The sequence below is a fragment of the Callospermophilus lateralis genome, chromosome 1 (genome assembly GCF_048772815.1).
Source record: "Callospermophilus lateralis isolate mCalLat2 chromosome 1, mCalLat2.hap1, whole genome shotgun sequence".
NCBI lineage: Eukaryota > Metazoa > Chordata > Mammalia > Rodentia > Sciuridae > Callospermophilus > Callospermophilus lateralis.
The window spans coordinates 82,686,798-82,709,179 of NC_135305.1; the positions used below are offsets into that span (position 1 = coordinate 82,686,798).

At 42.3% G+C, this 22,382-nt stretch overlaps 1 long non-coding RNA gene across 3 annotated transcripts in view; it reads right to left on the reverse strand.

Annotated features, from left to right (window-relative positions):
* Positions 1–22,382, reverse strand: part of LOC143381801 (uncharacterized) — a 303,885-nt gene that overhangs the window by 280,912 nt on the left and 591 nt on the right. For all 3 annotated transcript variants that reach the window (XR_013088895.2, XR_013088894.2, XR_013154552.1), the window contains exon 2: positions 17,525–17,660. This is a non-coding gene — a long non-coding RNA (uncharacterized LOC143381801). The remainder of the gene's footprint in view (positions 1–17,524; positions 17,661–22,382) is intronic.

Genomic DNA, 22,382 nt, shown 5'->3' on the forward strand with positions numbered 1-22,382 from the left:
CAATACTGCATAACAAAGAAGTATTTACTTTTCCTTGTGAATCTAAGGGGAACTGTGGTGGGCTCCATTGGATTCTCTTAGGCACTTGTCATCAATCATGGGTTGGCAAGATCTGCTGATCTTGGCTGGGCTCTGCCACATGTTCAGGGTTTGGCTGACTAATATAAAGTATGGTCATCTGGGATCTCTTCTACGAATAGAGTTGACAGATAAAGTATTGGACAATCAGTTAAATAAGAATTTCAGATAAATATCAATTTTTTAGTGTAAGTATGTCCCAAATACATCTGCCACCCCTTCATCCCTCCAGCAGACATATTCTTATGGCACCAAAGCAAAATACAATGGGAGATGCCTGACTGATGCCACAAGGTTCTAGGCTCAGCACTGATGCCACAAGGTTCTAGGCTTAGCACTGATGCCACACTGTTTTCTATTGGCCAACGAAAGCCACAAGGCCCCGCCCAGATTCAAGGATTATAAAGTTGCTTTGAGAAGGACACGAATACAGGAAGGTCAAGAAACAGCACCATTTTGACAACCTATCCACCATAGTCCCCCACAGCAAAATCACCACCAAAAGATGTCAGCAAAATCCTTTAAGAATATATAATCAATGTCACTTGCCCTTTCTATTAAAATATAGGAGTGTCTTGATGAGGTGTTGCGGGTGAAGACCCAGGTTCTGATCTGACTTTGTAAATCATTTTCTTTGTTTCCTTGGTCAGAGTGTATCTTCTCTGGGGCTCAGTTTCTTCATCTACAAAATGGTAAGTTTGTGCTCTTGGGGTCTTGCAACTCGAAGAGTCAATAATCTTGAATATTTTAACTCGAGCAACTGGCCTCCTTCCATCATTTCTCTCCAGAAAACTCTTCTAGCCTAATCGACTTTATGACTATATTAGCAATGCTATAACTTAAAACAGCCCATTATGGTCCTCATTGACTGCTCCTGTATTCAAAGCAAATTCAATCACCAATACATATCCAATAAAAAAATGGAAATCTTCAGGCCAAAGGGACATTGGCTCCTGGCAAGAAACAAGCCTCTTGAATAAATAAATCTGCTTTGCCCAATATTTTCCCCTCTTGATTTGAAGAGAGACAGTAACCCTTTTTCTGTCATTGAATTAATTTGCTAGAAGTGGCTGTAATTTCTATATAAATCCTGAGATTGTTTCTAATTTACATGTTATATATGAATGTTTATGCATGTGGTGCCTGCCTAATGTTCTCCAGGGATGCTCTTGGAAACTGTATGAATCATGTAAACAAAATTAGACTGAAATAAAAAGAATGTATGATATTTTCTTCACTAGTACTAATTTTTTTTTAAGTTTGGTTTTCTCCGTAATGGTCTTCCTGCTGACTTTAATTATATTTATGGCACAATTATCCTGTGCTGGGCACAGCCTCATATGCCCGCTGCTCATTTGGCGTCTGTCTGGTTTGGGGATAGCTTGCAGACAGAGGGGCGGTATGGCTCAGCCGTTGTTTGTTCTCTTTGGGGCTGGCAAGGAGGGAAAGGGGATAGAAGATGTTATGGTGGCCTCTATGTGGCTCTTTCTTTCTTCCCGTCCCATCTCCCTTCTTTTTTATGAGGATGAATTCAGATCGTGGGCAAAGCTGAAACCACGTCTGGGGAACTTCTTTCTGTGGCCTCCCCAGAGTGCCATTGGAAGACCATTACTGCTGTTAATTAATGATTTACCAGCTGTCTACACTGATTTGATAGCATTTATGTATGCACATGCATCGTACTTTGAGTTGCTTTTGGTAAAACTAACACAACAAACGTTCAACATGAGCTGAAGTCTGGTCTGTTTTTGGCATGTGGTCTGCCTCTTTGGGGTGGCTCCATCTTGTGTAATCACAAAGCTGGCTGTGCCATACCAGAGGTCGGCAGGGGGTCGCCTTCTGAAGCTTTGCTTCCGAGAAGGCCTCTCCAGGACTTTGGTCAAGAAAGGAAGGGTGTTGGGTGTGGTGGCACATGCCTAAAATCCCAGTGACTTGGAAGGTTGAGGCAGGAGGATCACAAGTTCAAAGCCAGCCACAAAACTTAGTGAGGCAACTAAGATCCTATCTCTAAATAAAATACAAAAAAAGGGTTGGAGATTGGAGATATGGCTTAGTGGTTAAGTACCCTTGGGTTCAGTCCCTGGTACCAAAAAAAAAAAAAAAAAAAAAAAAAAGAGGAGAAGGAGAGAAGGGGACTATTGCTGTTATTCTGGGTAATTACCAACCCCATGGTCCTAATGGGAACATCATAGCTCTTTCCAGAAAATTAAACTCTTCCAGGGTCTCCTCATTTTGCCAGAAAGAGGCACCAACATCTCCTGTGGCTTCTTTCCTGCTCTGCTCTCATTTCTGTTTCCTATATTTGTGATTGCTTTGGTCTGGCTGCTGGGGGCATCCCTGTCATAGTTCATCCCAGAGACTGAGGGTAGGCAAGAATGAGAGATATTTGGATTAGCTTATCTCCAAAGTCCCTCTAACCCTGATATTCAGAGTTTGGAGTGTTTTTCCAGGAGCAGCTCCCATCTCTTCCCTTTCAGGCTTCGCTGCTTCAGACGAGTCCACATCAGACTAGGTCATCCCCACCCAAGCATTAGACCATTCCTGCCCTGAGAAACCAAGCAATTGTGCAACCTGTCATTATAAAGTGGGACACAGTATAGTGGCTCAGCCTTTACTTAAGCTTTTGACATGAAGAACAATGCACAAAAATATTTTGCTCCCCTAGATAGAGAAGAAGATACCACAGAAACATGAAATAGCCTCTTGGAAGAAAAGAGGCCAGGAATGTTTATGAAGTACAGGCTGTGGACCAGACCTTGTGCTCTGTCTTGTTTCACCTTCGCAACAACCCCCGCATATGTTATCATTTTGTAAGGAACGAATCTGAGACTCAAAGAAGTGAAGTTATCACTAGGAGAGGAAAAAAAAAAACCCACAATTGAAGAGAGCACATGGTTATTAAATACCAAACCAGGAGGCTTCTGCCAGAAATGCACCAGAGGTAAGAAAAGATGAGCCAAAGATGGAGAGAGGAAGCACCCAGAAGACTCTGCTAACAACTGGAAAACTTGAGAGGCAGGAGAGAACGCTCTATAAAAGAACCCAGTGGAGGAAGGCAAGAATAAGCCATGTCACAGGGCACGGTGAGAGCTTGGGCCTCGTGAAAGACCCAGGCCGGGCAAAAGAAAGCTGGAAAGCTCTGAAGTCTGCAATCCAGGCTGCACATGAATTTTAATTTGGAAGTTGGCACAATCTGGGCACATGTCTGAACTACTTGAAAGGATCAGAGAAGGAAGTGTGGTGACCCACATGGACATACAATGGTATAGTCCTTCTGCTTCTTAGGTAGGAATCTTATTCTACCCAGAGGACCCTTCTCAGCTTACTGGGGCAATTCAGTTCATATATATGTGATAACTGAATATATATATATATATATATATATATATATATATATATACACACACACACACACATATACATATACATATATATATACATACATACACACACACATGCTATGTATAACATGACTATATATAACTATATCTAACATGATTTCCCACCATGTAGCATGTTACTATTCTGAATGCTGGAGAGGAAGTTTATTGATGATAACATCAAATGCACCAACTTTTGGAGGATTTCTCAGTTCTAGTTTTCTTTAGGATATTGCCATTAATCAGGACATTTCTTTAGGACATTGCTTATGCTCTATTTTCAACACCCTGCACATAAAATTCCTATGCATTCATCTGTCTTTATGCACATGAAGGTTTTGGTACAGGCAGGAAAGAAGCAAAGTGAATTTGGAGGAAATAGAAGGCAGAAATGCTTTTTAAAAAGTTTTCCTTTTCAATATTGAATCCATTCGAGAAGAATTCAATCTACAAGGTCAAAAGTAGGTCACATAGCCTGACTTCCTTGCACCCACGGCTTAATAATCTAAAAATAAAAATCAATTCTCCTCTGAGAGTTGTGAAGAGCTCATAATTGCTTTAGAGTGGAGCTCAGAATGACTGTGCTGTCTCTTGCCTTCCATTTCTTAGAGATGAGAATATCATTTTTCAAATCCAAGGCACTGTCAGTATTAGATTGCATGGTAACCAAGTAGAAAGATGTCTGTTTAAGATGAAATAATTTTCATCATTACCGTCTTCATGCACAAATGAGGCCCTTCTCTAATGCTGCCTTTAAAGATGGCAAAGAAGTAATATGAACCAATTGTTACCAATATTTTCCCTTTAAAAAAAAAAACAGCATTCGTTTACAATCTCTTTTCTTCCTGCTGTCATGCTAGTTTTTGAATCAAGAATTTGCTTTGATTTTTATAGAAAACCAGGTTGCCCCTTCCCAGCTACTGGATTTTCTCTCTCTTTCACCTCAAGATCCAGCTGTGTTGGACCTTCATTATAACACACATGTTCACCGTGAGCCTGACTGGATTGAGTTTGGGGTTCATTTACTTTATTAGATTCTGTACCATTAAATAGAGCCTTGAACTTCTAAAATGCTAATGAATTTCCCACCATGACTACAAACACTTTTGCATATATGGATATTGGTGAGAGGGACAACTTACTTTCCATTTTATTAGCATCCTCTTATAGAAGTATTTAGCCTTTCAACCATTTGCAGTTGTTAAAAATCAATTCCCAGAGTTTTCATGAAAGTTTAAAGTACCTATCAAGAGTCTTTTAACTGTAAGGATCAGCTGTAAGATGGAAATGAAAGAGGTCATTAAAATATCATTACAGGAGGGAAATTCTTGGCCATTTTTTCTTAATTCTACCCAACAGGAATGGACCTACCCTCCCTCCCTCGGTTATATCTTGTTATGGCTCCCTATTAAAATCCAAGGGCTGGCACAGGAGCCACAGACGGGCTGTCTCGGTTCTCCAGCTCAATCCCAGGTACACACATGCTGTGTGTGCTGCTCCTGGTTGTTGTCACACCAACCCACTTCATCTGTTCTCCTTACACCACCATCATAACAAAACAGGCTCCCCTGTTCCTTGGGGAAGCACAGTGCTCATCTGAAGCCTCCCAAATCGTATTTTTAATCAACATTCAGACATTTCCACAACCTAATTTCTTTTAGACCAAGCCAACTTTCTTTTAAGCCCCAAGTCTGTTCTGTGAGGCCAGTTAATTAGCCTCCCTGTACCAGAAGTACTCACTTTTTATTACCTTTAAAAAACAAAGCCAGGTTTGAGGAAGTGTTGGATGTGAGCTGTCTCCGAAACCTCAGGAAGGGACCCACCTTCCAAACCCCTCCTCCTCCCCAGGAAGATTTGTGGTCTGGTTAGAAGGACCATTTAGATGATGAAAGGAACCAGTGGACAGCCCCTGATTTATAACCAGTGTGATTTTTTTTAATATCCACCAAATTAATATTTTTATGTCTGTTCCCCCATCAAGTTGCTTGGGTTTGAATTTCAACGAGGGGAGCCTGCCAAGATCATGTAGTAAAATACAAACTGGATCATAAATCCCAGCAGGGGTGGGAGAACGTAAGACAGATTGCTAACACCTTGAAAAAAAAAAAATTTAAACAACAAAAAAAAAAAAAAAAAAAAAGGCAGGAATTTGCTTTAAAGTATACAAGGCCCAGCCAGGGCCTGGGAGACACAAACCTACTGAACGCAGGAGCCTGTGTGCCTGCCTCCCTGGTATCACCTTTCCAAGGATCCCAACCTGCAGAAAACCATTTTGGCAGGTAACTCAGGCCCCTGTGAGCTTTTCATCAAAAACCAGCGATGTCTCTCGGAGATGTGTGTTAGAGATAAGGCAGAAACACTCTGGAAAGAGCACCTTCCAAAAAGTTGAGTCTTTCTGCCTCCTCTCTGGAGTGGCCATACACACAGCTCATCAAAGTCTCCTTTCATTAGTGCCATGCCAAGGGAAATAAATGCAGCTGGCAAGATGGAGTCTGAAGCTGTAAGAAGAAAGCCATGTGTTTCCTTCCTAAGACTAAAATCATTTCCCCACCAGGAATAAAGAGCTTTTACAAACCTTCTGGATGGTTATGCCTTGGAGGGGGGACAAGTTCATTACTCTCCTACTCTCACCGTGCACCAGCAAGAGAAACAGAAGCCCTCATTTGCTTGGTTTTATAACAGGTTTACTGTAGTTGAGCATACATGGTCAAGTCAATGCCCTTACAACCTAGCTTATTATTACACCGATTTGGATAAATCACAGGTCAAATCATGTCGGCCGAAACCTATCGCTACCCAGGAGAAGTCTGATGAAACTCAGGCAATAGCCTATAAAACAGACGCTAGTCTTGTCTGTCAACACCAGCATTATAAAGGTGTTCCACTAATCCTCCTTGTGGACACACCAACTCTCCAGCAATGCTGTCTTTTCATTCCACGACTTTCCCTGTGCCCAGCTCCTAGGACGCGCCACGTGCTCACAGCAGCCAGAGGACTACGCTGGCAGCTCTAATGAGTGGCACCCCACGTCACAGCCTCATGGGGCTCTGCTTCCACGGAAACATTTTCAGACCAAATTACCAGGTCTCACTACACTTTGTCAAGCACCGTTTGGACCATGGTTTTACTCACCCTAGGTTCTGAGTCAAAGCCACGGCCAAGACTTTTGAAACCCTGTGAAAATAGGCAAATGGAACCACACAGCTCCTGACCAAGTGGCTGTTGAAGACACTGAATTGAACTTCAGGAGGCCCCCAGAACCAGGAGTTATTTTCTATTTCAAGGATAAGAAGGTTTTGAATTAGCCAGTTAGGAACATTTAATTATAAGTATAGAAGGAGAATCATCAAGGTAAAAATAGATTTGATATTTTTAAAGGCAAAGTTTAGTTTTCAGATTAATAGCCTAAACCTTCAGTAAAGTCAGCCCTCTGACACAAGTCCCCACAAATGAGAAAAGCCTCAATCTGAAAAGAACCTCCCCCCTTTTTTTCTTTTTTGCTAGAAAAGACAGTAATAGAACAACAACTGAAATTTGAATACGGTCTGGACGTTAGATAATATCATAGCAATGCTAATTTCCTGGATAACCGCACCGTAGTTATATTAGTGAACTTTGGCAGTACGTACCAAAGTATTTAGGATAAGCAGCAGCATGTCTATGACGTATTCCCAAACCATTCAGAAAAGAAATATACACACATACTTAAACTCATGCATGTGTGTGCACACATCAAATGACAAAGCACACATGGCAAAGAATTCACACTTGGGGAACCTAATGAAGGGTATACTTCATCAGGAATGAAGGAATTCTTGGTACTATGAAAATTTTATGTAGATATGAAACTATTCCCAAATTAAAGTTTTTTTCTATAAAGGCTTCTTATTAAGGCCTCTGGTGTTACAGTTGCTTACATAAACAAACAAACAAAATAAATACCTAATGGGGTGTAGTGTATTTGTAAGTTCTTTTGTTTGCTTCCCAACATCAATCTAAAGAGAATTTGATGTAGGACCTATTTAAGATATCACTGAGAGCCCTAATCCGGAAGAAAAACAGAACAGGGAAGCCAGAGGCAAGACTCACAAAACACAAGTTGCTACTATTTAAGCAAAGAGAAGGAGGATTCTGGAAGCAGAGGACCTGTATTCTCTGGACTCAGGGATACTGAGTGGGATTTTGACCCCTTTGGGCCTCCTCATCTTTAATAGGAGAGGCAGGATGATGCAGGGCTGCATAAGGACTGGGATAGCAGGTGCCCGTCACCTGTCAGTATTCAATCAGGGCTCTTGGCTTAGCTCCACCCACTCTCCTAGCCTCAAGTCTGTCTTCATGTCTTGAGCAATGGGCTGGTGGAGGAGCCAAAGTCAGCCCCATGCTTTTGGAATGTTTGTGAAAGCCCTTTGGGAAAGCCTCTACTTAAGCCTCTAGAGGAACTGTCTTCTACCCCTGAAGACAAGCCCTTCCCTTAAAAATCAGTCTTTGGTAATAGAAACATCCCAACCACACACCTTCCTGCTAATCAACTGCATTTGGGCTGAAAGCCTGCTGACATTCATTAGCCTAAACCTGATTTTCAGAGATTTCTACTCACTTTGAGCTGAACATGTGGGCCCCAGCCCTGAGCTGAAATAAAGATTGCACTTTCTTCTTTCTCTTTTGACCAGAAACATCATTCTGCTGCCATTGGAAATTGATGCCCCTAAGTACAAAGTGTCTGTTCCTTGCATCCCTCAAACAAAACACAGCCCAGGTTCAGCATGAGCATTCACACACACGCATGCATCCTCAGTCCATAAAAGTCAACCACAGCATTGAAGAGCTAAAACCCACCACTCAGCAAACACCATCTCCTTCCTGGAACTTTTAGAGATGTGGACAACGTCCTGTCATTGAACATGTGTGTAGCTGGGACTGACGATAAATTGAAGCGCTAATCCTGATGCATGACAGCACCTGCAGTAACAGAGAACATCTCAGCAGACGACACACATATAAATCATGTTTATTTTCATAGCACATTTAAATAACGTTTTGGCCCTGGGGATTTTCTGCCAAGTAATGAAGCATCGCCCAATGAGAGTGTGCAACGTTGCACCAATCTGCAGAGCCCCCTCACAGCCAAAGAATAAAACCTGTGATTTATATGGATGTCGTCTGGGTGGCATAGGGGGCTTCCTTTCCTTTGCACAAGACATTGCTGTGCATCCGGATTAGCGATGAGATTTATCTGCAAAATAAACAAAGAACAGCTCCCCCCTTTCCTCTCTTAATCACACTAGACAAGACATCAAGCACTCACATGTGTGCACCTGCTCAGCAGCTCCACACACCCCTCTACACACACACACACACACACACACACACACACACACACACACACCATGCAGACAGGTTTATTACGAGATAGGAGAGAGAATGATCCTGATAAAAGATGATCATTTGTACTTTGATGAAGTTTTGCTTTATTGGCAGCTCCTTGCAGGAAGCACCCAGCTTCTGGGCCTCAGCTGTCCATCTGCTGTAGTGCTCAGACCACATCAGTGTGGACGCCAGTATGGCGCCAGCCTCGGGGACCTAAGTCCTGACATGCACGTGGTGGAAAGAAATCAGATCCACACACTGCAAGGTGGTAGTGCAATTCCAATTCACCTGCCACTTTCCATCTTGTTGTTTTGAGGGAAAATATGACCTCATTCTAACAGGGTTTTCCTTAGATGGTGGTGTGGGTGGTTGCCCCCCAGCTCACTTAGGATGAATGGGATGAATTGTAAATTGTTCTGTTGAAACCATCACGAGTTCTCAGGCTGTATTTCTTCTTCTTTTCCTTTCCTTTCCTCCTTCTTACTCTGCCCTCCTTGCTTCCTCCTCTGTCCTTTTTCTGTTCCTTCTTTTCTTCCTTCCTTGGAAGTCATTTATTCTCTAGAGCCCCCCCAAGCCTCCATATATGTCTTAACCTAGGCCACCATACACTTTGCTAACTGCAGTCATTTCTGACTTCAGAGAAGTATGTAAACTACATCTATGGGGAATTGCCCTGTTAAACCATGATTTATCATAGGCAAATTTAGATGCTACAGTTCAATTTCTGACTGCCAATTTATTTGAATTCCATCCAGCAAATACCGAAATGAGAATAATATCTCACATTGTTATGGTTTTAAAGGTAGCAAAATATGTCCATACCCAGCACATGATCATAAAAACCTAGGTGATGGTAGGGACATAGTGTAGCATAATCTTAGAAGCAGTCTTTGTGCTTACAGAAATCACTGCTGCTTTGAGGACCAAACGTATTTCACTTTTTCACCCGAGGTTCACATGTTTCAGGATCAAGGAAGAAACCAAAAGCAGCAAATCTCACATTTTAATATGAAAGCCATTCCTTGGCTGGCCAGGAGGGATGACGTATAATGGGTGGCAGGTGGCAGTCTTGAAGGCAGGGACACTGAGCAGCCAGTTTCACTTGAATCAACCTGGAGTCAAGGTCAGGATCTCTGCGCACTAACTATGTATTTCTAAACAAGGTTGTTTCCCAGAAAATATATATATATATTTACGGATGTATATTCTATTTTGATGCCAAAGGGTAGACTTTTCATTTGCTCCAAACTGAATTTTGTGAAATGGAGGGAGACTCTAATGTCACTTTTTCAGTTTCCTGTGCCTTAAGAGAAAATAAGCACGTTTTCATATTTTGGTCCAGGTCACAAGTTTGGCGTAAAGAAATGCCAGCCAAGTATCTCCTTAACGCTTCGCAGTTATCATGTCAAAGGAAGTCCCAAGCAATCACATCCGTCTAGATATAAATATACCTTTTGCTCCTCCTCATTTTAATTTCTCAAATCTGTACTAAAGTTGTACCACAGCCATCCATATCACAAGGAGTTTTTAATTTACAGAAATGATTGCCCCAAATTAACACTTAAAAAAAAAAAAAAAAAAGAAAGAAAGAAATCAGGAAAAGCAGCATTGCCTAGCAGGACGAACCCATGACTGCTGGAGAGGGTCAGCTTGCCCCTAAAAATAGGATGACCACCTGTGGCTATTTGCCTGCAGCCTTTCTGGCTTATGCTATTGTCCTAGCTTAATTATTAATAGCCTGACTCTCCCTCACACCATTGTCCCAGTTTGGATGCTGAATTTGTCACCCTACCTATGGGCTATAGAAAAATCCAATTGAAATAGGTCTTATTCTTTCAAGACATTTTAAGGACTTTGAAATTAGCCTGAAAATGAAACTGGAGGAGAGAGAGAGAAAGAGAGAAGAAATTGTGCAGTCAGTTCAATTGCTCAGCCAGAGAAGGCTTAGAGAGATGGTATCTGGTTTTTTTTTTTTTTTCATGTAATTCTAATTATGAACCAATAATGTGGAATAGAACTAATTTTATCATAACCAAGAGTCTACAATAAAGCAAATGCACAAAATAATTTGTTGCATCGGGAGATAATAATCCAGATACAGATTAACTCCAGTGTTCATATGGGTAGTGAGAGGATGGCCTGTCACTCCCCCTCATATCTCCAGCCATGTGGGTGGCAGTGAGTCGGAGGGAGGTGCACAGGGCTGAGCCAGTTGGTGAATGCCAAGTAGATGGGAATGCTGTCCCAAACAGGTCCCCCTTGGTGTGAAGGCCAGGGCCTTGGGGATGAGTGAGCCATCAGTACCACCCCTTCTCATGCACAAGGATCACAGATGTCCATGGCTCATCCATGGCCCTGGCTTTCCTGAAAGGAAAGCTGGTGGTTTTCAGTTGCTGGGGACAGGTCTTCCTTGGCTGTGCCCTTTACTACTAGTACATCCACTGCTCTGTTTAAAGCATAGGTTTTATTGCTGTCGTTGTTGTTGTTTTAACCTGTCTCAGTGGCAGAGGCAGATCTGCATCCCCATCACAAACTCAGAGAATCTGGGGTGTGTCATCCCTGACTGCCGGCTCCACTGTGTCCCCCAAGCCTTGGCTCAGCCCCAAACACTGCAGCAAACCTTCTGCTGTAACAGTTCCCTTCTCTCTCCACTCCCTCCACCCCAGGGCTCTCCTCTGGAGAAGCACACAGGAGTTTCCTCCCATCCTGTTGGTCCCATCTCTGCCATGGCCCTCACCACCCTAAGTGGCAACTGCTTACCCCCCATCTCCCCTTCTAGGGCTGTCACTCTTGAGGTCTGCAGTGATGTTCTTCTCTGGACATCCCTAGCCTAACCCAGGGCCGTGCTTGCCACACTTGCTCCTTGCTCATGGAATGAATGAATGAGAAGGATGTGAGCCCACCTGAAAACAAAGTAAGAGGCATAATGATAGGTACGGTATGCTTATTAAGCACTTAGTACACACATATGCATATACATTTTGCAATTCAGTTTCTTAGATTGTGATAAAAATACATGGCATAAATTTATCATTCTTAAGGGTACAGTTGACTAATATTAAATATATTCCTATTGTAGTGCAACTGATCTCTAGAACATTTTCATCTCACAAAACTGAATGGCATGGTATGTTCTAGTGCAAGGCCTTACCTCATTTAAGTCTCATATTGCTGGAGGTAGGGACGATTATCATTTCCATCTTGAGAAGTTAAGCAACTAGCTCGAGGTCACACAGCAAATGAATGGTAGAGCTAGATTTGAAACTCATCCATCTTAGTAGTTTTATGCTAAGAAAAAATTCCACAAAATTGTGTATTTCTAGAAATTACAGATTTTCATTTCACCTTTTGCCAGATTTTTCTCTCTTAGGATTTTTTTCAACTGGAAAATAATGTGGAGAAAAAATTCATGTCTCTATGGAAATTCATTGCCTGAATCTGAGAGAGAGAGAGAGAGAGAGAGAGAGAGATTTACTACAGCAGCTGTAGATGATAAAAAAAAAAAAAAAAATCTCCAAAGTTGTCACAGAGCCCAGCCCCATTATTTTGCATATACAGAAGCAAGTTGAGAAGTTTAGGAGAGCATGGTGCTCAGATCCACTCCCTGGTGCTAGGAAGACTCTGGCTTGAATGTTTATGACTATTTTCTTTAGGATTAATATGTATGCTAGCAGCATTTTAAATAAATGTGCTGTGGCCTGTTTTCTCTCAGGGTCTCTGTGCCCAGTGCCAGTCAGAGGCGCTGCTCTACCCCAACTTTCCAGCCTGCTGCTCTCCCATCCCCCCCCCAATCAACAATCTTTCACCCTTTCTTGTACTTGACTATTCATCACACCATCTTCGGCCCAGAAATGAAATTCAGGGATAATCTACATAAACACATCATGTCAACAAGTCAGTATAAGGTCCTATCTGAAATATAAAGAGAAAATGAAGTTTTTGATAAAATATGTATGTATTTCATCAAGTCACAGTTCCAGCTGGAATACCAGGAGACACGATGCCATGGTCAGCGCCTGCTGCTCGGCACTGCGCCCCCACAGTGCCACCAGCTCAGTATGGCTCCAGGGCACACAGGCAGCCTTTTTCCTGCCAGGAGAAAAGCACTTTGTAATTTCTGACTGCAATAAAGGGCAACCTTCTCTCGATTTGCGTGGTGGAAAATTCAGAGTGCCAAAAGCTGAAAATAAAAATTGTTAAACCTTTCTATTTAATTATAAAACAGCCTCAGTAACTAGGCTGAGATGATTATAAACAGGTCTCTCAGTAGAGACTGGAGGGACATTTGACAGGTGTGCAGAAAGCAGGGTAGTGTGTTTTGCTGTGCATGTTGTCTTAGGCACCGTGGACCTCCCACAACATTGGTCACTATCCTTTGAATATTTGCACTGTAATCACTAAAGGTATCAGCCCAAATATCCAGCATATGCTAAAGGGTTGATACCTATGCGCCTCTGAGAATTTTGCCCCAGGCCTCTGTTCCTTCCAATTGTGGACTCCATGCTACACATGGCCTGCCCAGTGAGCCCTCCACCTGTGTTTGATGTCTGGAGGAAAGAAGAAACTATCAGGGAGACACTGTACAAAGAACTAAACTGTACCAGAACATGGTATGTATTCATCAGTGTTCTGTCACTATAACAAAATTCCTGAGGCAGCTTTTAAAGAAAAGAGGTAACTTATTTTTGCCTCATGCTTTTGGATATTTGAGTCCATGATCAAGCTCCATTCTTCAGGCCATTGGTGAAGCAGTACATCATGGCAGAAGTGCATGGGTGGAGTAAAACAGCTCACCTTCTGAGCCAGGAAGCCAAAAAAACAAAAACAGAGGACAAGACCAGGACCCCACATTCCCCTCCAAAGGCACACCCCCAATGACTTAAGAACCTCCCACCCTGGGGAACCAATCCTTTAATACCTGGAACCTTGGACAATAATAGTTCATTCAAACTATAGCACCCCGGGAGACCAGGATTTTAGTCCTGGCAGCCAACACTACCTGAGAATGTAATTGAACTCATCAGTCTCTATTTCCACACATATTTCTATATTTATAAAGAGAAATGCACTTACCTCTTTCATTCATGGAAATACAGAGTACACATACATTTTTTCTTCAAACAATGCTATGGGAAACTTGCTTGTGACATATAGGCAATATTAACTAATTACAGCTATCCACAATTTCTGTCTACACACTGAGACATTTTCATATGAATTTAATGATGCAAAGGGAGTTCCTGGGTTTGAGTTTCTTTGTGTTGTTTTTTTATAGCTGAATGCAGGATAATTTGTCTTTACTGCAGAAAATAAATATGGGAACTGCTATTTGTCTTTCCTGCCTTACAGAACAGACAATCAAAAGCCAAAGGATTTTTTTTAATCTGTAAATCCAATACTCAATAATAACACCTAACTATAGATATGGAATGTGTGAGTTGTAAATGGACTGTTTAATCCTAAAAAAAAAAAAAAAATCTGCAAATAAACTGTCTAATCCTTCTTCCAAAGATGCATGGAGGCATGGGGTGGGAGAGAAGTCAGTTTTCTCAACCACAGCTCTGTCCTCCCAGGTGATGAAAACGAAGACACTAATGTCCCTAATTCAACTGTACTTTCCAAAACAGTTACCAACCCAGAATTACAGGGTCGTAGGACATGGCACCTCACACGGAGGGTTCCTTCACCATCTCTGCCTGCTCTCATCAGCAAAGCAAGATGTCGGCAGAGCTACGCCCCAGCCATCTCCTTCCTCCTTCATTTGACAGCTATTCTCCGGCACCCAAAGGGCAAGTGGGCCACGTGACAAGGTCAGCACAGCTCCTGCCCTCAGGGGGCTTCCAGCTAGAGGCAGATGTCAATTATTTGATCATATAAAAAAATATATGTAACCAGACACTGGGGGATGCTTTGGTGACTCAATGAGATCCCAGGCCGGGACCTGGCTTGATCTGCAATTTTGTCTGTTTGTCTGTTTTGATCCTGGAGATGGAGCCTAGAGGCACTTAACCACCGAGCCACATCCCTGGCCCTTTTTATAGGTTTTACTCAGAGGCAGGGTCTCCCTAAGTTGCTTAAGACCTCACTAAGATGCTGAGTCTGGTTTTGAACTTGAGATCCTCCTGCCTCAGCTCCCCAAGCTGCTGGGATTACAGGTGTGCTGGTCTGGAGCTCAGATAATGTGAATAATTTTCACTTTGATAAAAGCTAGCTACCATCCACAGGGCACCGGCAGGGTCAGTCCCTCTGTCAATCACACCCTACAAGCCTTCTCCAATCTGTAAGAGTAGGTATTGCCATGCCCAATTTATCCATGAAAAAACAGAGGCTGAGAAAGGCAGGAAACCTGCCCAAGGTTGGTAGTGACTGAGAGGGGCTTTGAATGAGGACCTGAAAAGATCGAAGCTCCTGTCTTGTCTGTATCCCGTGCTTCTTCCTCATAATACCAAGGTCTCCATCTGCAGGGGTGCTTAGTGCAGCACTCCGGGGACCCTCTGTAGTTTATGGCTCCTCCCTCCATGCCCCCTTCCTAGGAAGAAGTGCTATGGAGCCCCTTGGCCTGTGAAGGTTCCTGTCTCTACAACTCCCTTGCTTGCTCTTTTCCCACTTAGCTAATTCCTATCTTCCAAACTCACAGGAAAGCCTCCCAGACGCCTCTGGCCTTCCCTTCCCAACTCTTGCCTCTCTAGCCCCGCATTCATCTATTGAGCTGGAAATGGCTGGCCTTGCCTGTGTGTCTACCTCCCAGCTCTGGAGCTCCTGAAAGTCGAGGACTTGGCCTACGCCAGGGTCCAGCAGGATGCCTGGCACATTATGTTCCTGCAGTTAAATGGACTTCCACCACCATAGAAGTGGGTAGAAGAAGAAAAAGACCTTTCTTTTTTCATAACATTCTACAATTCTGGTTGTAGCGTTTTTGAGGCCGGCCAGATTCATCAATAAAGACAAGTGATCTAAAATTCTTAATTATTACCTTTCACCACTTCTACTTGCTAAATGTGTATAATTTAACTAGTTTCCCTTTCCTAGGAACAGGAATATTCTTATTAGAATAAATTTCAAGATTTTTTTTTAAGGAGAAAATACTACCTTTTGTAATATTATAATTTTATCTACAATCTCCATTCTCATTTTATAGACTGGCTCTATATGTCTTTTATTGAAATGAGTAGTAGATCTCGAGGAAAAAAATTAAGAATGGCTCGATTATTACATGTGATAATTAATCTCTGAAATTAAAAACTGTCCTCTGTCTGATTTGCAAAGAATGTTTTAATGAGTAAAAAAAAAAAAAAACCTGCTTAATATCTGCCACTTGAAAAAAAAAAATTAAAGCCAATAATTTTTTTGGAGGTGAAAGGGCTTCTTTTCAAGATAATACATGGTTTCAGTTTTTAAATCATACACTAGCAGTAATACACAAATTATTTTAGCATTGTGATGTTAACCCATTTGAAAAAGATCCAGAAAGAAAGGAGTCCAGCTTCCTGCCTTCCCCACCCCTCCTCCCTATAACAAGTCCCAGGCTCCAAAATAAATCAAGATTATGCTAATGACTAGGGCTGGACACAATTACGGGCTTTGACAATTCCACAAAAGTGCCACCAGGGGGCACTACAGGACCACGTTTTGTGATTTCAGGCGCCATTTTACCCTTGGATTTGGAGAATAATTTCTTGAAAAAACTGTTAACCTTCTAAGCCCCAGACGTCATTTTATTTATTGCTTTCAATATCTTATCGCCACTAAGCTTAACTAGCCAGGCTTGGAAGGTTATGTTAAAGGACACTGCGCTAAAAAGAGAGACAAAGGCGTCTTCATTTTACTTTTCCTTCAGTGTGCGTGGGGGAGGGGAGAACTGTTGTGTGGTGGTTGATAAACATTTACAATTAAAGGCACCATTTAGGGATATTATCTGTGCAACAGTCTTCTTGCACCTATTAATCCAGTCCGTAAGTATCTGTTGAAGTCCCTCAAGTGGCCCCCGGGGACCCCAGGCCTGGGCAGGGCACAGTACCTGAGCCACATCCTCCCCCAGGGCCCTAACCATGGGAGAAGACACTTCTCCCCACCCCTAGGGCACCCAAACCTATAAGTGAAACTTATACTCCTTTTTAGTTTGTTTCCCTTTTCACTGCTTTCCCAAAATATATATTTTTTCAAAGGAAAATATTAAAACCGCTGCTTTCCGGATAGGCTGCTCTGAATTAAATAATGGATGATTGTGGGTTGGGGAAATGTCCCCCCCTACCACCACCACCACCTTTCAAAGCCCTGTATCGGTCTGATTGAATTACCTTGAAATTTAGCAAGAGAATGAGGAAAGATGCCACTTCTCTTGGCATCTTATAGAGCATGTTGTCTGGAGCCACCTGGGCCCTGCTGGGCAGTGCTGCCACAATGGGACATGGGAAGTCTGTCCCCGACCCCCATCTAGTCAAAATGGTGTGTACCAACAACTATGAGGACATAAAATAGATATTTTATATCCACTATCTCATTTAATAATCTCAAGATGCCCCTATTTCCTAATCAAGCAGACCGAGGCTCAAAGAGATCAATTCTTTGCCCAAGGTCACACAACAGTATCTTAACCCAAGTTTGGCCACCTGCAGAGACCACATGCCCTCTGCTATTCAATGTCAGCATCCCAAACAAAGAACCTAAAGACTGAAATGAACAGCCGTCAACAGACTCACCTCAGTTGCCTTGAAAGACAGGTGTGGCAGAGCCTGCCGTGTGCTTTCTTAGCCCCATCTTCTTCCTGTGCCCACAGCTGGGCTGAATTTCCCAGCCTCCTTCACTGTGAGAGTTGGACTTAGGGGTGGCTTCCAGCTGGTGGAATGAAAACAGGAGTGAGGCACCCCACTTCCAGACCCACCCGTACCTGCACAGTCCTTCACGCTCCCACCCTACCTGTCTCAGACAGATGTGGAGATCCAGCAGCAAACCTCGAGGGCTCTGGGGTCAGGGGAGCCAAGCATGAAAGAGGCTTGTGTCCCAAAACTGCTCAATGGGAGGAGCCCACGGAACACCGACATTCAACGGCTCCATGAGTAAGACACAGCTTCTGTGTGTCAGGTCACTCCGGGTTGAGATTGTCGAACAACTAACCTTCGACCATGATAACAGGAGGAAAGATGGTGGCAGCCCTGAGGGCTTCCCATCCAAGAGGGGCCCAGGAACTTCACCTGGTTCTGGGACAGTGAATGTGGCACATGTATCTTCCTGGGCAGCAGGAAAAGAAGGGCTAGACCAAAAGCTCTTCAAGGTGTCTCCCTGATTTGAAAAATCCTGTAATCCTACGGGATCCTCTCCCCCCATCTTGTAGACTGGGGAAGTGGCCTGAGCTCTTAACCACCCAAGAGTTTTCTTTTTTTCACATAATCCATTTTCTCCACTCTGCTGTGCACCTCTAGGCAGACACACCCTGCTCAATTGGTAACAGTATGTGACGTGTAAATATCAGACAGGTGGCTTTGGAGGCTCTGCCCTGGCTTGTCATAACCTCCCCTGCCCCATCAGTAGTGTGGGGGAGCATAATGAGCACACCCACCAGGAATAGGACTGAGTGAATGAGCCCTCCAGGCCCAGGGACTATCAGAACAAATAGGAGAAGTCAGGCTCTTAGAAAGCACTGACTCTTCAAATGATGTCATTTTGATATTTATAAAACAATATGCTTGAGGTATTTGGAATATCTCTTCAATGGTTCATATGATATCATTTCCTGTCATTGAATATGATATGTCCAAAATGAAAATATGTTAATAGAAGATCAGAACAACAGACTCCTGGACACATCTGGATAGGAGATGTTTGCTGAATTTGTGATTCCAGCTGCCTGCTCTGCTGAGGTTGGTCTCGCCCTCTTCTGGCCTGCCACGGTACTTCCAGAGAAGGGAGAGCATGCTGCAAGGGCTCACACTGGCTCCTGACTCTGCCTGTCCGGCTTCGCCCTGCCCTAACTCCCTGACAGCAGGACCGTGGTCTTCCATGACTATGGATGTGGGATATCTAAAGAAACCAGTGAGGGCAGAAGTCCCGGATTATGGAGAAATGTGACAAGTTGAAGATGCAGATGTAAAACCCAGGACTCAGTTGGAGATGGAGGCAGTATTTGGCTGTTTGGATGTGTTCAGAGAGAGAAAAAGAGAGAAGGAGGTATTGTCAAGAAATGTACATGTTCAAACATGCTGTTAAAGTGCCTCTGATTAACCATTACAATAGAGGCTGTTTGGTGATGGCCACTATTTCTCCTCCTCCCTGCCCCCTCTTCAGTCACAGATTGCTTCCTCTCTGGTCTCAGGACAAGGTGGGGTGGGTCGGTGAGTACCTGACCCAGGCCTTGCCTTTCAGAATCCTCCCTCCGAGTCAGAATCATTGGTCAACTAAAATCCATCCCTGGGATTTTTCTTTTTTTTTTTTTTTTAATTTTTTTTATTAGTTGTTCAAAACATTACATAGCTCTTGACATATCATATTTCATACATGTGATTCACTGGGTTATGAACTCCCATTTTTCCCCCGTATACAATTGCAGAATCACATCAGTTACACATCCACGTTTTTACATACTAGTATCTGTTGAATTCTGCTGTCTTTCCCCTGGGATTTTCCTGCTGCACATTGTCCCCTCTCTGGTTGTATTTCCATCCCCTGTAAACTGAAGACTCCTGACCAAGAAAGCTCTGGGCAGGGCCCACAGTCTGTTTGTTCTGATGCACTGGCACCTGGCTCAACTCGCATTATAAATTACCATAACTTCCAAGGCCAGAATCCAAGGTTAATAACGAAAGAAATTAATGCTTAGTTAAAAAATATAAAAGTGTTCTAATGCCACGACAAGATGAAATAAGGTTAATTAAAGTAATTTTCAAACTATTAACAGGACCATGGTTGAAGCAAGTGTGGGAACATCGTCAGCACGTTTGCATCGTTCAAGGACTTAAACCATTTATCGAGCCACAGAGAGAACTCTTGTATTTGTGAAGGTCAAAATAAAGGGTAACATATTTAGCTTCATTTTTGTAAGCTTATTTTTGTTTTCTACACACAGCAGTATTATTATATATATAAGAATTTAAAGCACTTTGAGTATTATTTGTAGATTTCTGTTTATGAAAGAGGTTATCTTGCTTATAGGAAAAATAATTGACAAATTTGAACCATTCACAAATGGACACTTATTTGTAGCTACTTAAACATGACGATCTATCGGAGCACAGTAATTTGTCATTTTTAATGCTTATTTGGCTGCCTATAAGAGCACAATTGAGTACAAGACGGGCCTGTTTCTGTGGCACGGCTGCTACTTTGATTGATAATGAGAAGATATGGCCACCATTTTTAATTTTTAAAATGTAAGATTATTCTGGAGTAAATTAACCTAATCGCACAGCACAAGTAAATTAATTTCAGCTCATTACCTAATTGCAAAAATAATATTAACCCAAGGAATCTAAATCCACTTCTGACACATATTCAATTTTTATAATGTTCCATTGACAGTTTTTCTGGATTATATGTGGCGGTTTCCAGCGTAGGCTTTTCTGCTAATTGGAAATGTTGGGTGGAGGTGAGAACACAAATATTCCAACGGTGGAGCAGACGGTCGCTCTTAGAATTGATCAAACTCCACTACAATGCCGAGGCCCCTAAAGTACTGTTGGGTATTTTGCATGGCAAACCTGCTGTCAACTCAACCAGTGAGAATTTCTCCAGGCTTCCTCTCCCCTGGCATAAGTGTATTTTTTTCCAAAGCAGCCCAGCAGCTCTCATTTGAAGAACTCAAGTTTTCCAGCCCACATTTTCCCAGCCTGCCCCAGGAGAGTGAAACAGTGCGGGCACTGTCTTGGGCATTCTTCGTGGGCCAGAGCCCAGGTTCTCCTGGGAGAGAGTGGACGCAGTTCACGCAGACTGGAGGAGAGGCCCTGAGCTCACAGAATGTCTCCTTGGCCTTAAGGCTGTCTAAGTCGGGAAATTTATGATGCAACCTTGAGAAAGGCAAAGTAAACACAGAGCACGCCAACTATTTGTTTTCCTGTTGATGACTTCTCCAAATTCAGGCTGGAAGCCCTCCAAAGGGCTGAAGTCTCCTCAAAAAGCAGAGTGTTAACCCTGAATCTGTGAGTTGCTTTTGCTACCAGTTCTGCTCATCCTTCCTCTCACCTAGAAAGTTCCAAAATTTGGCTTGCTAGCATTTGGCTCTGATGACACTAATAACTCTGTCCTTCTTTATCATGGAGAACAAGCCAGGGCCAAAGACAGAAGAGGAAGAAATCAGATGCCTAGGAGGCAAGGAGAACTTTTAAGAGCTTCCTGAAGCAAGACTTTCGAAGTGCCCAGCTTTTGCACATTTAGTGAAACTCAACTGTGGAAGTGAGTCAACTATTCAGAGCTGAACTTTTCTAGTTTTAGATATTTGCCACATACTCTATTGCAATTGTGCTTTTCATCTTTACATCAAAAATCATAATATGCTCCTTTTAAGAGTGGTACCACATTTACTTATTTATTAGGTTTTCCTGAACATAAGCTGTACAGTTTATAGAGCAGTCTAGGTAAAAAGGACCACCTGAAATCCCTAATCACTCTTCATTTTTTGTGTTCACACTTACTGGCTACTTTTACATTTTTAAAAATCTAAATATAATCTTTTTACTAAGTCTAAAATTATTAAATCCTCTATAGAAAATGTGGAAATGGGTATATGAGTTTTAAAAATTTATTTGTAATCTCATCACACACAGCTACGCATTATTAATGTTTCGGTCTATTTCTTTTCTTCTTTGCTAATTATTCTCTCTGGATGTTGGTTATTTTTATTTACCTTATATCTTAATATTTTCTCGATATTGACTTATCAATAAATAGTCCTCAAAGCAGATTTTTAGTGACCTTGATAATATTCCATCTTTGCACTCTACTGTAATGTTCTTGAATAATCTCCTATTGTTGGGTGTCATAAATAGCATTCCAGTAAACATGTTTCTACGTAAACCTTTGGCCACATATCTCATTAATTACTCAGGATAGATTCCTAGAAGTGAAATTACTGGGTCAAAGTGTAGGAACAGAATGAAGTTCTTAATACATTTTGCCAAATTGCTTTTCCCAAAGGGTACTTCTTAATTTGCACTCTTGTCACAGTGAGTGAGGTGTCCTGGCTTGCTACATCCCTGTGCTCATGAAGGATCGCTGTTTTTATCTCAGCCTGCACAACAGAGAGTTCTGTTGAAATGGGTGGCATCACTTTAGAGGAGGAGTCAGGAGACCTGGGTTTGAAGTTGATCTCTTACTATGTAGTTCTGTGACTTTGTGGAAAACCCACAGCAGCAAGAACAAATACTGGGAACAGTACTGACTGCCCAAATGGGATAAAGAATGTGAAAATGCTTTGTAAATATAAATAGAAAGCTTTCTTTTTATTGAGGGATGACCCTGGGTTTTTAAGAAACCTTAGGAACTGGATACGTTCCTAACAAATATTTTTTTGTTCCTAATGAACAAAAAGGTGAATTTTCATGGGAATATTGAAGTTTCCTTTTAAAAAAC